The sequence below is a fragment of the Prionailurus bengalensis genome, chromosome B1 (genome assembly GCF_016509475.1).
Source record: "Prionailurus bengalensis isolate Pbe53 chromosome B1, Fcat_Pben_1.1_paternal_pri, whole genome shotgun sequence".
NCBI classification, from domain to species: domain Eukaryota; kingdom Metazoa; phylum Chordata; class Mammalia; order Carnivora; family Felidae; genus Prionailurus; species Prionailurus bengalensis.
In genome coordinates, this window is record NC_057344.1 from 168940318 (window position 1) to 168958717 (window position 18400).

The following is an 18400-nucleotide window of genomic DNA, read 5'->3' on the forward strand; positions in this document are numbered from 1 at the left end:
TCAGAATGTAAGTTATGTTAAAGGAAAACATAAGTTTGATTGATTGTTCTATCATTAATACCAAGTATAATGAATGACTTATGTTAGGTGCTTCATTGATATTGAGGAATCACTATGTGAAAGAATGAATGGACCCACCTGCTCCAGTCTTTTGGCTACAATTACTCTGCTGTGCATTGTATTGTACACATCAGGCTGTTATAAGCCATATCATTAATTGTTCAAATGATACTATATTTTTGCACATTTACTTGTGCAAGAAACTGTTATAAATATTTTACGTATATTAATGCATTCAGCTTTCACAACAATCCTAGAGGTAGATTTTATCATTATTGCTATTTTTCAGATGTGTAAACTAAGACCAAAAAAAGTGATTTATTTTCAAAAGTCACATGCTAGTAATTACAGAGCTAATTACTGTGATCAGTACTCACAACGTGATTACAATTTGGCTCCCTTATCTTACAGAGAAAGAGTGGGTGGACCATAGGATGGGATATTTGTTTGCTTGTTTTAATTATTATTCATTATTTCTATTGAAGTATAGTTGACACACAATGTTATATTAATTTCAGTTGTAGAACATAGTGATTCGACAAATCTATACATTATTCTATGCTCACCATAAGTGTAGTAACCATCTGTCACCATACAGTATTATTACAATACTGCCATCTATATTCCCTATGCTGTACCTTTCATCCTGAGATTTATTCATTCCGATAACTGGAAATCTGTACCTCCCACCTCCTTCACTAATTTTGCCCATCCCCTCACCAGCTCCCCTTTGGCAGCCACCAAGCTTTATTTTTAATTACTAATTAGTATACTAGCATCCCTCTGTAGAAAAATTCCTTGGTAGAAATTTGTCCCCAAGACTCACTGTCTTCTTTTCATAAGTTGTCAAGATCAAAAACCCTACCCAGTTAAATAAGAACTCTGTTGTGTCTGTTGTACCAAGTTGATGCCAATCTGTGGGGTTTCTTGGTGTCCAACTAATTGGTTTTTCTCTGGTAACATAGGTATTTCTTTCCCAGTCTCTATAAAACATCAAACTCACTGAATATTTTAACTAATGTTTCTGTATAATTCTGGCTTCTCTACTGTACTACTGCATCCATTATAAGCAGGCACTGAATCTGATTCATCTCTGTATTGTTAGTTTCTTATGCTGAATTCAAGACAGAGAATTTATTCAATAAATTTCTGTTTGAGTGAATGAGACCTCCGTATTCTTTAGTCTGAAATGGCTGTTTGGAATTTGGGAATAGTCTCAGAGTTGGAACAGAGTTTAGTTTTCTGCAAAACACCTTGGTTTGACAGGAATATATGTATACCTTTGACTTCTTATTCTAACAAATAGACCAATTACCACATACATAATTTAAAAGACATATTTGATCTGACAACTCATTAATCAAATAACCAATTTTGAACATTTGTTATATACCTAAGCTGGCTATAGAAGGACCAAAAATGCTTATAGTTTGGACAAATGAATAGAGAAAAATGTCATACAGTTTATTATCAAGAGCTAAGATCCAGGTAAAGACCATAAATGCAATGGAATCATTTGGTTAAAAAAGTTGACTAAAATTCCCCAAGAATTAGACTTCGGTTTCCTTAAAGAATTGGTGGAATAAGATAGGTTAAAGAGATAAGAATCCCAAGATGGCTGGAAAACATGAAGAAGAACAGGAAGCATGAATAAGGGTGGCATATGTGGAGCAGCTCAGTCAAGATAAAGCATCACACATACACATGACACAGACAGGCAATCCGATTCTGCCAGGTGTTCTCACAGCTCATGGTATCTAGTACCATAGTCATGTGATTTTCTTCTATTCACACCAGTTGGAGAGAAACATACCCTTTTGCCTTACTCTTTTTATACTATATAGAATATAAAGTATTCTATGAGCTGAGATTATAAAACATACTTTGTTTTTCTGAAGGCATATAAGTGGGAACTGTAGCATAAAGAGAACATGCATGGATATAGAAAGCAGTCCTAGGTATGAATTCTGACCTGGACACCTGGTATGCAACTTTGGTTACGCTAATTAACCTTCTCATCTTTTTTTTTTTTTTAATGTTTATTTTTGAGAGAGGAGAGACAGAGTGCAAGTGGGGGAGGGACAGAGAGAGAGGGAAACACAGACTCCGAAGCAGGCTCCAGGCTATGAGCTGTCAGCACAGAGTCCAACACGGGCCTCGAACCCACAGACTGTCGAGATCATGACTTGAGCTGAAGTCCGACACTTAATTGACTGAGCCACCTAGGCAACCCTCATCTTTTAAATAAGATAAAATTCTGATAGTTATGCATAGAGTTATAAAGATTAAATGAGAAAAAGATGGTCATAAGTGCACTGTTAACACTGGCTGTCATTTGGTTGACAGTTGATGACTAGTGGCTACTAATATTATATTGTTTAATAACCCATAGCACCTACTATTATGCAGCTTTACACATCCTAGGGTGCCAAGAGCTAATTTACACTTCTTTACTTCACTTTCCCCAGTTGCCTGTTATCGTTCTCCCCCACACTTGAGCTATTGTGGATGCTTGCTCTTTCTTCATATGAACCAAAGGTGCTTTTCCAAATCCAAATATGAAAGTAGGTAAACATCATTCTACCATGAATTACCCAAACCATTTCTTTCTTTCAGCTTACAGGTCATAAAAAAAAAACAATAACAACAATAACAAACATTACTTGGACTGATAAATCATACAGCACCCTTGTCCTGTGTAGTAAGAAATTAGGAAAAAAAGTTCTAAAATGTCTGGATTGAAGTGTTATTACTTACTGCTATAGAACTTTGGTGGAGACTCTTTTTTAAGTTAAAAAAAATAATATCAAAGATTGAAGAAGGTTGTTAGTAATCTCAATGAATCAGAACCAAGATGTTTAATTCCATTCATTATAATATATTTTTAAAGCAAGGGTGTCACAGAAATAAATTATGTACATAAAAATACTATGTGCTGAGATGGGCACATTAACTTACTTTCCATTAGGAAGGTATTGGTGAATTGTCTTACAACTAAACGGTATCATTTTAGGTTATTATTTCCACAGTGCCTCAAAAGGACTTTCATGTTCTCTGCAGCATGGAAGAATTAAAGTACTTCCTTTAGCTCTTTGTTAGCTTTTAACAGCATATAAATGGGATATCTAAGCTTAAAACGTAATGTAGTTGCTTTATTATTTTTTTGAACGAGTGGAAAGGAGAATGTGCTTTTTGTTTACACATTTTGTTATGGACTGAGTTGTGTCCCCTCAAAAATTTACATGTTCTAGCCTTAAGCCTCAATGTGACTGTATTTGCAGATAGAGCCTTTATGGAGGTGTTTAAAGTAAAATGAGATCATAAGGGTGGGGCCCTAATCTAATAGGACTGATGATCTCGTAGAAAGAGGAAGCGACACCAGATCTCTCTCTCAACCTCTCTCTCAATCTCTCTGTCTCTCTCTCTCTCTCTCTCCATGCATACACAAAGAAAAGGCCAAGTGGAGACAAAGTGAGAAGGTGTCTTTCTGAAAGTCTGGAAGAGAGGCTTCATTAGACACCAACTGTCTTGGCATCGTGATCCTGGACTTTACCTTCCAGATTATGAGAAAAGAAATTTCTGTTGTTCAAGACACCTAGTATCTGGTGTTTCTTTTATGGAAGTTTGAGCAGGATAATAAATAAATAAATAAATAAACACACACACACACACACACACACGTATATAAATTAAATTAATTAAATTTAATATATATTAAAGCATGTTTTAGCTTAAAGTATAGTTTTAATTGGTATATATAATTAATATCAAATTCTGTTGTTTTTTTTAATTTTTTTAATGTTTACTTTTGAGGGAGAGAAAGAAACAGAGTGTGAACAGGGGAGGGGCAGAGAGAGAGAGGGAGACACAGAATCCAAAGCAGGCTTTAGGCCCTGAGCTGTCAGCACATAGCCTGATGCGGGGCTTGAACTCACGAGCCATGAGATCACGACCTGAGCCGAAGTTGGACACCCAACCGAGCCACCCAGGTGCCCCTCAAATTCTGTTTTTTTAATGTCCACTTCAACAGCTTGTTTTAAAATGATGTGTTTTTTATTTTACAAAGTCTAAATATCTTCATACTGCTTAACATTAAAAATAGTATTTCTGGGGGAAAATTTATAGAATTTGATATTTCACAAGGGTCAGTATGCTTTATTATTTGTTCATGGAATTACTTCATTACATCTTGACTTCATCTAATAATGAATTAGGTGTCTATTATCATAATTGTCACATAGCACAATGTTATGTTGATGTTAAATTTCATCTAGAGCCAGTACATGACTGAAACACTGTGACTGTCTTCCTAATGGTACATGATTATAATTATAATAACTTCAATTTGACACATTATCTTTTCATGAATTCATTGTAGAGTATTTATATTATCTTCTTTACTGTAGTTTAGGTAATAAATCTCAATGCATTACAAGGACCAATTTGCTTTAGAGAGTTTGTCTTTGTCTTTTTGAAGGTAAGTAAACCGGCAGCCTTCTTAGCGATGTCCAGGAGACAAATGCTCACTATTCTAAATAGATTTGCCTCATGTTTCTTCAGGATGTGCTTTGGCTGAATAAGAATAAGATTGCTGCTCCCCTCTTTTTTTTTTTAGTTTCTATTTAAAGTGCAGTTAGTTAATATACACTGTAATATTAGTTTCAGGTGTACAATATAGAGGCTCAACACTTCCATCCAGCACCCAGTGCTCATCACAAGTGCATTCCTTAATATCCATCACCTTTTTAACCCATCCCTCCACCCATCTCCCCTCTAGTACCCATCAGCTTTTTCTCTATTGTTAGGAGTCTGTTTTTTGGTTTGCCAGTGTCTCTATCTGCCCCTTTTTCCCCTTTGCTCATTTGTTTCTTAAATTCCACATATGAGTGATATAATATGGTATTTGTCCCTCTCTGCCTGACATATTTTGCTCAGCATAATACTCTTTAAGCTCCATCAACGTCGTTGCAAATGGCAATAACTGATTCTTTTTTATGGCTGAATAATATTCCATTGTGTATATATGACCCATCTTCTTTATCCATTCATCTGTCAGTGGACACTTGGGCTGTTTCCATATTTTGGTTATTGTAAATAATGCTGCTATAAACACCAGGGTGCATGTATCCATTTGAATTAGTATTTACGTATTATTTGAGTAATTACCTAGTAGTGCAATTGCTGGATCATAGGGTAGTTCTATTTTTAACTTTTTGAAGAACCTCCATACTATTTTCCACAGTGGCTGCACCAGTTTTCATTCTCACCAATGGTAAGATTGCAGCCCTTTTAAAGAACAGCATTGCAGTCAATGATTGGTAGTTAGCATAAATGTGTATAATAAAATGATAATTTTCATTTAGTTTTAGAATAATGCCATAATAATAACCAGATCCCAAATCAGACCTTGAACACTTACTCTGTTTCCAATCCCAGAGCCCTCTGAGGTTACATCATTTCTAAGTGCTCTAGAAGCCAAGAGTTGGGGGAGTTCTGTAATAAGAAATCCACAGACAAACCCTGTGTTTGTTCTTCATTCTGTTTCTTTGAAGTTCAGTTTCAATGTTGTGGGTGCCTCTGGCTCCTTCATGTGCTTCTGTCAAAACACTGAAAGGACACTTAAATTCCCAAATGATAATTCACATTATTTCAGGTGTTTCTAGGACATAAAATGAAAGCAATATAACACAGCAAAAATTCTGCTTAGCTCCCAGTGTGTAATGATTTGTGGTATTTCTTTCAGGGCAGTCCAATAACATGTCAGGAACTGAGAACGAAGGGGTACCTATTGTCCTTTAGATAACCCCATGTCATCTCTGAGGATTTCTCTAATAGTTCTCACCTCTATTCAGATTCAGCTCCTATCTCCACTTCAGAACCTGACAGTTGATTTCCTGGACCTATAAAGACCATATAGGCTCATGTATTAAAGAAAAAGAGCTATTACGAGGCCATTTTGTAGGAACATGGAAACAGGCAGTGGTTGAAGCGCAATTTAAACCTGTTTCCAGAGAAAAGATATGAGCAAAATGTTATTGCATGGGTTCAAGATGGCAAAAGAAGATTAGTATGAAAGGACAACAGCTAGTTCCTGAGCATTGGTCCTCTGGAGCTGTTTATAGAGAATGCTGGTCTTGAAACTCTAAGTCCTAAATGTAGGGGTGAAAACTTTGGCCTGACCTCTCCACTCCTTCACCCATAACACAAATTCAGCCTGACTTTTTCAAAATCTTCATTTTGCAACGGTACCCTTCAACAAGAGCATGGACATAGATCTTGCTAATGCAATTCAATTTCCAGCTTTTTATCAAGAGTGGAAGAAATATAGATAACATGAAGTATAAGAGCCTGGGCATCCACTAGCCCAAAAGAAAGCATGTTAAAAAAAAGGCTAAAGAAAATTTGGAGTCTATAGGAATATGTCTACACTTTCAACTCATCCTTTCCAACTTTCAAGAAAAAGGACAATTTTTTAATCAATACTTTATATCAGGGATTGAAAAGCTTTTTCTGTAATGGGCCCAGATAGTAAACATTTAAGGTCCAGGCTTTCTGGACCTTATTCTCTCTAATTGTAACTACTCCACTCTGCCATTAATGGCTTCCAAAGAAGCCATTAGTACTACTTAAATGAATGAGCATGGCCATGTTTCAATAAAATTTTATTTATGGATACTGAAATTTGAATTTAATATAATTTACACACGCATAGAATACTAATGTTCTTTGACTGTTTTCATTCACTAAAAATTATTTTTAAAATATTAGCTTGAAAGCTGCACAAAAATAGTTGACTAAAGCGATTTGGCCTAAGGCCACAGAGAACTGACCCTTATATATTGATTCACTCAGTGCAAAGGTAGAATTGCTTCCAGTCATCTCCTGCTCTTGGATATGGAGGTTTGGATAAGTGTATGATGCTTTGAGATCATTGAAGTCATGCCTTACTTTTGTGGGAACAGAGAAGCAAGTAATAGGGAGCGCTTAAATGACAACATGTGGAGGTCTCTGATGGCCAATTCCATACACTTCTGCTAACCTACACTGCATCATTGTTGAAATTTGAAAAAGCCATCCTCTCTGAGCAGACAGAGTAGAAAAAGTTACCATTTCTGGACAAGGAAAGTAGAAAAAGGAGTCTCCTGTAGACTAATAAAAATAGAAAAGAACTCTGGGTAGATCCACTGTACCCCTTTCCTGTAAGTGCCCTTCATGCTTGGATCACAATTTTTGCAAGTAAGGAAAAGGCAAAATTTCAGCTCCCTCTTGCCCTTTTCCAACATACTCAGGAGCTCTCCAACAATATGCCTACAAACTGTCTTTGTTCTCTCAAATAGACTTGTTCAATTTCCTTAGAAAATAACATTACTCTTTGGAGTAGAAGCCACTTCTTGAAGTTTTGAGGGATTTGGGGGAGGGGGTGGGGGTGGAAGGGACCTACTATTGCATGAAGAGACTTTCAAATAAAGCTTGTTTCTAGTAAACCACAACTTATTCTAAGCCTTCATTGGAATTGAAGTATTTGAAGTTTTCCATGGAAGACAGACTACTTCCCTGTTGGGAGAATCTTCCTTACATGACTCCATCAAGCTTTATGAGTATCAGTTAGCAATAGCCTGATTTTCTTTCCCATCAGTCTGTTTACATCTCTCATTGAGAAGTGACTTCCCTCATTTTTATTTTGTTTATAGAAACAGAAACTTCTATTTTCTTTTCATTTTAGAGAGAGAGGGGGGAGGAAAGGGGTTTGTTATCTTCATCCGTGGAATGAGAATTTTCTTTTTGAAGTTATCAAACTGATTACAGTTTGGAAGCAGATTGGACCACTTTGAGAAATATTGTTTAAGTGGATATGAATCCCATCTATCTTTCTGTGCCTCTCTCTCACCCAGAGCATAGGTTAGAATTTTGTCTAGACTGTCAGCTTCATCATTTTTTTAGCTGTGAGAGATTGCACACTATTCAAAGTAATTTATATTATCTTATTTAAACCTCAACAAATAAAGCTGGTAGTATTTGTGATTTTCCCCATCCACAGATGAGGAAATTCAAGTTTGTCAAGTTTGGCCAATTTAAATAAGACATTTGTGGTTAGTGTAGCATATTACAATCAATATCCTATCATTACACTACATTATTTTATCTTATTACTTTGTTTTGAGTGTCAAATAGGAAATAAAGGTAGAACGTCTACTCAGCAAACAAATGGTACCCTTTTAGAAAATTATTAATCTTAAGCCTAAAACATGAAACTTGTACCTAGCCTTAGCTGTTGCTTTTCCCCACTTACTCTTCTATCTTCTGACTACTTGACTGAACCCTATTCCTGCTCCAAGATGGTTCCTTCCCTAAAGGCTGTTCTAACTAGTCTGAGTTCTGTATTTGTTCATTCTCCCAATTATTATATTTTCTTTAATCTTAGGGTAGTATTCATTGTTACTTTTTAAAAATGTGTTTTAGTTAGTATTAATACATTCTTTTAATGTAGAGTCATATAATAAATTTCTTGTGTTCTTTTAAAAGCATACAGAAAAGGACTAGGCAGAGATTACGCATTCAAATATGTATTGATAGAAGATTTGATTAAGTACAACACCTATAAGGCTCCCAAATTTACTTCTTTAGGTGTTCTAGATAGCAGATGTATGTTTGTCATGTGACATTAGTTTTCCAGGTATTTAAATATGAATCTGAAAACCCAGAATATATATATTACATATATATGTAATACATATATTAAAATGTATATATTATAAATATATGTAATACATATATTAAAATGTATATATTAGAAATATATATTACATACATATATATATATAAATGTTTAAGTATATATATGAACTGATATCTATAATTAAGTACTAAGAATTGAGCTTTATAGTTACCATGCCTTTTTTCCATTCTTCATTCTTAATTTTCCCACTCCATTAATACATTCCATTAATACACTAATTCTTTTTCTGCAGTATCATGGGAAGAGAAAGAGAGAGAGATATTATAATTGATACTTTTCCATCACTTACCCTCTTTTTTTACTTCCAGGGACAACTTTGACAATTGGCTCCATTTTCCCATGCTCACCAAAGAAGAAAATTAACAGGAAGGAAACACTGCACAACTTACAGCTTTGTTGAAAAGCAAAAGTGAACTATTGGGACCTCATCAAGAAAAAAAAAAGCTTTTGCACAATGAAAGAAACAATCAACAAAACTAAAAGGCAACCAATGAAGTGGAAGAAATATCAGAGAAATGAAATATTGATATTGCAATGAAATATCAGATAAAGGGTTAGTATCCAAATTCTCTAAAAACTTGTCAAACTCAACACCCAAAAAATAAATAATCCATTTTTTTATTTTCCAAAGGAGACATCCAGATGGCTAACAGACACATGAAGAGATACTCAACATCACTTATCATCAGGGAAATACAAATCAAAACCACAATGAGATACCACCTCACACCTGTCAGAATGGCTAAAATTAACAACTCAGGAAACAACAGATGTTGGTGAGGGTACAGAGAAAGGGGAAAACTTTGGCACTGTTGGTGGGAGTGCAAACTGGAGCAGCCACCCTAGAGAATAGTATGGAGGTTCCTCAGAAAATTAAAAATAGAGGTACCTCATGACCCAGAATTGAACAACTAGGTATTTATACAAAGAATACAAAAATGCTGATTGAAAAGGGCACGTGCACCCCAATGTTTACAGCAGGACTTTCAAAAATAGCCAAATATGGAAAGAGTTCAAATGTCCATCAAGTGATGAATGGATAAAAAATATGTGGTATATATACGCAATGGAATATTACTCAGTTATCAAAAAAGAATGAAATCTTGACATTTGGAATAATGTGGATGGAATTAGAACGTTTTATGCTAAACAAAATAAGTCAGATAAAAACAAATAGCATATAATTTCACTCATGTGGAATTTAAGAAACACAACAGATGAACATAGGGGAAGGGAAGGAAAAATGAAATAAGATAAAAACAGGGAGGCAAATCATAGGAGACTCTTAAATATAAAGAACCAACAAAATGTTTCTGGAGGAGAAGTGGGGTGGGGAGGATGGGCTAAATAGGTGATGGGCATTAAGGAGGGCACTTTTTGGGATGAGCACTGTTATCTGGAAGTGATGAATCACTGAATTCTGCTCCTGAAACCAATACTGCACTGTATGTTAACTAAATTGAACTTAAATAAAATAATAATAATAATAAAATAAATCTTTGTTAAGAGCAATGTAAAAGAAAGTTTGGTTGATGGACATTTGGGCTGTTTCCATAAGTTGGCTGTTGTAGATAATGCTGCTATAAATATCAGGGTGCATGTATTCCTTTGAATTAGTATTTTTGTATTCTTTGGGTAAATACTTAGTAAGGCAATTGCTGGATCATAGTGTTGTTCTATTTTTAATTTTTTGTGGAACTTCCATACTGTTTTCCAGAGTGGCTTCACTAGTTTGCATTCACACTAAGTGCATCTGGGTTCATCTTTTTCCCCAACTTTGCCAACACCTGTTGTTTCTTGTATTGTTGATGTTAGCCATTCTGACAGATGTGAGGTGATATCTCATTGTAGTTTCAATTTGTATTTCCCTGATGATGAGTGATGTTGAACATCTTTTCATGTCTGTTGGCCATCTGGAAGTGTTCTTTGGAAAATGCCTGTTTATGTCTCCTGCCCACTTTTTTTTAAATGTTTATTTATTTTTGAGAGAGAGACAGAGACAGTGCAAGTGAGGGAAGGGTAGAGAAAGGGAGATACAGAATCTGAAGTGGCTCCAGACTCTGAACTTTCAGCACAGAGCCTGACGTGGGGCTCCAACCCACAAACCACAAGATCATAACCTCAGTCGAAGTTGGACACTTAACCAATGAGCCACCCAGGTGCCCCATTCTGCCCACTTTTTAATTGCATTTTTTGTTTTTTGGGGTGTTAAGTTTTATAAGTTCTTTATAGATTTTGGATACTAACCCTTTATCAGATATGTCATTTGCAAATTTTTTTTCCATTCTGTACATTGGCTTTTAGTTTTATTGATTGTTTCCTTCCTTGTACAGAAGCTTTTAATTTTTATGAAGTCCCAATAGTTTATTTTTGCTTTTGTTTCCCTTTCCTCAGAAGATATATCTAGCATGAAGTTGCATGGATAAAGAAGTTGTGGTACGCACACACACATACACACACACAAAGGAGTATTACTCAGCCATAAGAAAGAATGAAATCTTGCCATTTTCCATGAGACGGATGGAGCTAGATAGTATTATGCTAAGTGAAATAACTCAGAGAAAGACAACTACCATATGATTTCACTCATATGTATGATTTAAGAAACAAAACAAATGATCAGGGTAGGGGGAGGAGAAAGAGAAAGGCAAAACAAGAAAACACTCTTAACCATACAGAAAAAACTGATGGTTATCAGAGGAGAGGTGAGTGGGGGGATGGGCTAAGTAGGTGATAGGGATTAAGGAGGGCACTTTTGAAGAGCACGGGGTATTGTATATAGGTGTGAATCACTAAATTGTACACCTGTAAGTAATATTCACTTATGTTCACTAACTGGGATTTAAATGAAAACAAAACATGAAGGACAGTTTGGTAAGGGACAACACTAAATTCTCAAAAACTAAATTGGACCAGAGAGAACATTAATGCTTATTAATAGAATCCTTTGAATGTTTAATTTTTACATAAAGATCCAAGTCAGTTTTCCTTATTCAGCAGAACCAAATTTATCTAAATCTCACCTTAATTAATGGGACTCCCTAAAAGAAGCCAGAAAGAATGAATGGTAATTAAAAGCACAGTTTTTGCACAGTTAAAATTACTGCAAATTACATGCAAATTGGAAAACACAATCAGTAAAGGATCTTTCTCTGTGAAATTCCTGGTGCCATTGTCTGAATTTATTTTATGTTATATTCAGAGAGCATAGTCAGGACTTTGGGCAGAGAACAGCCTGTCATTTCAAGGACTTGGAGTTCACTGTTGTCATGGCCAGTAGTAGGCTTGGTTGATAAAAACTTGAAATAACAGTGATAGAAAAGAGAGAAGGAAATGAATATAAAGATGTTTTGAGGCAGAATTATAACATTTGCCGGTCAAATGAACAAAAGCAAAATCTCTAAAAGAGAAACCATGAAATGTGGGTTCTGTAGATGGAAGAAAGTCACCATAATTTAAACAATTTTAAAAAGCAGTGATTATTACCAGGGAGAGAATTGAGCCTGGTAAAAGTGATGCAAATTTTGTACTTAAAATTTTTCATACAATATCTCTTCAACTTCCATGCCAATGTAGCCAATTTTAGTAATTATGAGGCTCTTCTAGACAAGTCTTCATTTTACCAAATATAGGTCTCTCTTGCTGTTTCCAGTTTTCCTCTCAGGTGATGAAGCACCAAGTACTGAGCAGTAAGGAGTATTAGTTATTTTCCATTTGTCCTTCCAGATCAGCATCGGATCCCACCCTGCTCTGGGTGCTAGGATTCTGAAGTCTGTAGACTCTATCACATACTCTCCCTTGCCCTCTGTTCAGCCAATCAAGGCACCAGTGGGAGATTGGTGGATGGGAGGAGAATGAAGTCAGAGTATATATTTTTGCCTCCCATTTATTGGGCTGTGGTTTGGCAGTGGCTGTGTTCCTCTAGCACCACAGCTGCTACTGTTGCAGACCCTCTACCATTACTGCTCTTGATGGTGTTCTGTATAGCAACATCTTTTTCCCTCTCCAGAATGGAAATGGGAACAGCTTCTGGCTCTTGGAGTCCTAATGCTTCTCCTTCCCTGGTTGGTCCCTATAACCCTCCCCACAATTCTGTAAATAGTTCCTTCATTAAACTCGTTCAGTTATCAAGTCGATGTATACAGCCAAGGTAATGATTAAAATGATTCATATTTTTGAAGCATTATTAAACCACTAATTTTTTCTTGAGTTAAATCTAAAGGTAATGGGTTCTCACTTTTTTTTAATATGAATTTATCGTCAAATTGGCAGAAAACATGAATAGACACTTCTCTAAAGAAGACATCCAGATGGCCAACAAGCACATGAAATGATGCTCAACGTCACTCCTCATCAGGGAAATACAAATCAAAACCACACTGAGATACTACCTCACGCCAGTCAGAGTGGCTAAAATGAACAAATCAGGAGACTATAGATGCCGGAGAGGATGTGGAGAAACGGGAACCCTCTTGCACTGTTGGTGGGAATGCAAATTGGTGCAGGCCCTCTGGAAAACAGTGTGGAGATTCCTCAAAAAATTAAAAATAGATCTACCCTGTGACCCAGCAATAGCACTGCTAGGAATTTACCCAAGGGATACAGGAGTACTGATGCATAGGGGCACTTGTACCCCAATGTTTATAATAGCACTTTCAACAATAGCCAAATTATGGAAAGAGCCTAAATGTCCATCAACTGATGAATGGATAAAGAAATTGTGGTTTATATACACCATGGAATACTACGTGGCAATGAGAAAGAATGAAATATGGTTCTCGCTTTGTAAAGTCACTGTTGGTACAGATTTTGAATGGTAACTAGGAAAACTGGAACTCAATAAATGCTTAGCGAATATCTGGCGATGAGTTCCCCAAGAGAGGACATAGCTCTGTGGCACTAATGGTATTTTAGGATAGGTGGATCATCTCATTATCATATAACATCATGGTTATGAACATAATCTTTTTGCCCAGACTACCTTCTTTAGATGTGGTCTCTACCATTTGCACTAGTAAGTGACCTTGAAGATAACCTTTGTGTGCCACAGTTTCTTTATGTATAAAATGGTGGTTATAACACTACGTATTTAATAAGTCTGATGTATGAATTAAAAGAGTTAAAATACATAAAGTGCTTAGGACTGTGTCTGGTATATAATAAGGCTACATAAATAGTTTCTACTAATTTTTATGGTTCTTATATAATATGTGAGGAGGAAAGAGTTAAAGTATCAAATTTATGGTAAGCAAATAGGAGGATATTTCAGAACTAATTGCAAACTAGGCATAAATACATCACCACAATCTTAGTTCCTCCATTAAGAGTCTTGAAACACATAAAATTGATAACATGGAATTGTTGGTCAAAAATTTAGTCTATTGTTAAGTTCTTAGAATCCAGCAGAAGACCTTATCTTTTTCTTGGGCAGTGATCACAAGCCACGAGGTAACAGTCTTTTAAAATGCCTTCCATAGACATTCAATTTCAGGTAGCATTGTGTTATTATAATTAGTAGAGTATTTATATGATAGTTTCCTTTTTTTCTGAGTATTTGGGAGACACCACACTTTGGTTTCCTGATTGTGGTTGATATTCACTAATTTTCCAGGGACTTTTGAGAAATTAAAATAGGAATATGGACAAGGATTATAGATGCCAAATTCATCAGCTGTAATCATATTATTCTAACAGCTTTTTCTATCATTAGTGATTGGTAGCAAAAGTTTTGAAGTCAGACTTTTTGGATTTAAATCTATTTCTTTTCCTAGCTAAATGACCTTGGACCGATTAGGTAAACTCTGTTATTTGTTTGTTTATTTATTTATTTAGAAACTATTTTCCATCAACCTTATTTCCATTTTGTTTGCCTTTGTGGAAGAGCAGCTTAAGACCACTCAGTGGTTGTTCTAGCCCATTCGGTGGCCTGAGCAGGCAGAGCTGCAGACCAGTGTTCAGTGGCAGGCTGAGCGCTCTAGCCTTCAGTGGGGAACTGCTGAATAGGCCCAGAGTGCACCGCCATGCCTTTAGACCAGTCTGCGACTTCAGGATGAGTAACAGTGAACTCAGGAGCTGGAACAGTCCATTCACCCTGAAAGTCCTCCTTGGTCACAGCCTTTTCAGTAGCAGCCTGCTCGTCCTTTTCAATCTCTTCAGGATCTCTGTAGAAGTAGAGAACAGGCATGACCTCCCATGGGCATTCACAGGAAACGGTACCACATATGTGCAGAACTTCCCAAGCCAGCACCCACCACATCAGACACACTCTTGTTGCAAGGGATGGCAATGTCCATATAACACAGAGGAGAGTCTGTGTTATACAGAGCAATGGTAAGCAGGTGAACATAGGAAGTTTGCAAGAGGCTTGTGGTCAGCTCTGGGATCAGTAACCATCAGAAATCTCTTCCCTTGAAGGCTTCCTGGATCTGGTTAGTGAAGGTTCCAGGAGTGAAGTGACCAGCAATAGGAGTGGCTCCAGGAGCAGCAGCAAACTTCAGCACAGTTCACTGGCCAGCATTCCTGGATCATAGGGCACTGACATCAGCTGGGTTTTCAATGGCGATGATGGCACGAGCTACCATCAGAAGCTTCTCCCAGGTTCTCTTCAGATTTATGACACAGATGCCATCACTTTTCCTTTTGTAGATGCACTGTTCCATTTGGAAGTCAAGGTTGGTGTCACCTAAGTGGGTTCCTGCTGCAAAGAATTTGAGGGCATCCTTCATTTGTAGGAGGGGCTCCAGACATTGTAAAAGTTTCCCTTTAAATTATGACATGAACACAAAACACTACATGGACCCCTCCTTGGGTAGCACAGAAGGTGTAAATTCTGTTTTAATTCTTTTATATATAAAATGGAAATAAAGGTATCTACTTCGTAAGGCTGTTACAGGAATTAAGTGAGGTAATCATATAAAGCTCTTAGAAAAGGGCCTGGCACAAATTAAGTGCAAAAATTGTTAAATGCTATTGTTTTATTTTTAATAGACTTTGAGATAGTTCCACAGCAACTATTGATTTGAAAGAATAGAGACAACCTATCAATGTAAAATTTATTTGTTTGTTTATTATTATTTATTTATTTATTTATTTTGTGGTAGTGTTTAAAGGTAATATGTGCTGTAAACAAGACTAGAGGGTTACTTTATCTTCCCTTTCAGGATGACTGAAAATGTGATTTAGATCTCCCTGATGGATCAACATTCTCCCTAATAATACCTGAGGGAATTATTTTAACTCTGGGCATTAAGACCACAGAAAGATTAATAGCAAGAAATCAGTTCTCTCAAAAAAAATGCTCCATACTTAGTTATTTGACAGCAATAAGTTTTCCATTTTTAGTTTAATTAACATATTATATGTATATATAAACACACACGCACACACACAAGTGGAACCTAGTCAGGAGTGTATCAGGTAACATTATGAATCTAGTTCCTCATCCTTTTTGGTTGAACTATCCCTATCTTGCCCTCAAGTCTATCATGCAGACATTTTTACCCATATTGGTTACAATTATTTCCTGTGTGTGTGTGTGTGTGTGTGTGTGTGTGTTTAATTAGACTCCATATTGAGCGAGGGTGTGGAGCCCAACATGAGGCTCCAACTCATGACTCTGATATCAAGACCTGAGCTAAGATCAAGAGTCAAACACTTAACTGACTGAGCCACCCAGGCACCTCAGTCACAGTTATTTCTTGATTTCTTTTTTTTTTTTAATTTTTTTTTAACGTTTATTTATTTTTGAGACAGAGAGAGACAGAGCATGAGCGGGGGAGGGTCAGAGAGAGAGGGAGACACAGAATCTGAAACAGGCTCCAGGCTCTGAGCCATCAGCACAGAGCCCGACACGGGGCTTGAACTCACGGACTGCGAGATCATGACCTGAGCGGAAGTCGGACACTTAACCGACTGAGCCACCCAGGTGCCCCAGTTATTTCTTGATTTCAATGTTAGAGCTTATAGACTTATTGTAGAGTTCTCTGAGACTGTTCAAATTTCATTCTACACTGTAGAATTTGCCAGTTGGTTTTATGGCACTGTTGGGATTCTGTTGTGTATAACTGTTACTATGCAAAACTCTGCTACTTACTAATCTAGTGCCCTCAGGCAAGTGTGTCTCCATCCCCTACCTCTAAATGAAGTTAATAACGGTACTTAGCTTATAAGGATTAAAAAATTTAACATTGTTAAAACCTTTAGAATACGACTTAGCACACAGTAAGCATTATATCAATATTTGTAAAATAAAAAAAGAAAAACAAAGATGTGTAAGACAGAATATAGACCCTAAAACATTTGATGACAGGGAAGTGACAGTGAGTCTTCCAATTTGGGGGGTGACTTGAGGTTCTTTTGGTTTGTAAGGTACCAAACCAAAGGCCTTCAGTACAGGAAGATCTACACTGGTTGATTTAAGGGGCATAAAACTGACTTTAACATATATAGAAAAGTAGATTCTGAGCTACTGGTACAGGTGAAGGAAGCATTTAGAAGCGATGTAGACAATCCCCTAAAGAAAGTGGTCCTCATGTGCTTTCAGGGCCAAAAAGTTAGCACAGTGCCCAGGGGTATAAGAAAAGAATTAGAAACCAATCGAAAAACCTGGGAAAGCGTTCCAGAAATGCAATCGGGCATTTCATGCTGGTCTATTGTAAAGATCCTGGGCAAACCATTTAAGGTCACAGCGTCTTGGTTGCTTCATTTGCAAAATATGTGCATGTTGCTACACGTTTACATTGTAAGATTGTTGTAGGGATTACATGATAGGGAATGTTCCTGTACTGTGTTCACTGTAAAATTATTAAAAAATTAATGGAAGTGCCATTCAGGCACCCCTATATACCATATATTCTTTATGCATTCATCAGTTGATAGACATTTGGGCTCTTTCCATAATTTGACTCTTGTTGATAGTGCTGCTATAAACATTGGGGTACATGTGCCCATTTGAATCAGCAGTTTTGTATCCTTTGGATAAATACTTAGTTGTGCAATTGCTGGGTTGTAGGGTAGGTCCATTTTTAATCTTTTGAGGAACTTCCATACTGCTCTCCAGAGTGGCTGCACCAGTTTGCATTCCCTCCAGCAGTACAAAAGTTTTCCCCTTTCTCCTCATCCCCACCAACATCTGTTGTTTCCTGAGTTGTTAATTTTAGCCTTTCTGAAAAGTGTGGGGTGGTATCTCTTTGTGGATTTTATTTGTATTTCCCTAATGATGAGGCTTTTTTTTTTTTGAGTTGACAATGATAGCCACAAGGCATTTATTTACACTTGCCTACCCCAGTCTCCCTGGGACCAAATCAAAGGTGACTGGCCCAGAGAGTCTGCTGACCTCTGAATACCGGGGAGGCCCAATCAGGCCATCAGCAGCCCTCAAGGGCCCAGTACCAGGTGGAGGGAGCCATGTACCATTGGTACTCCTTTACCCCTCTTCCCTCATCCCCAAGGGGTTTCCCTAGCCTCACGGCCTCTGGAGGCTGGCTCACTCATGTGTGGCTGTAGCTCCTGATGGCCATGGGCAGGCGGTACACTTCTAGGTTGATAGGGCAGCTGTAGTGTGCCTCCGGGCAGTGCTGCCACCAGGCTGCAGCACATCACCAT

At 37.0% G+C, this 18400-nt stretch overlaps 1 pseudogene; it reads right to left on the reverse strand.

The window, feature by feature from the left end:
* Positions 1-14684: 14684 nt before the first annotated feature.
* Positions 14685-18400, reverse strand: LOC122469424 (annotated as a pseudogene).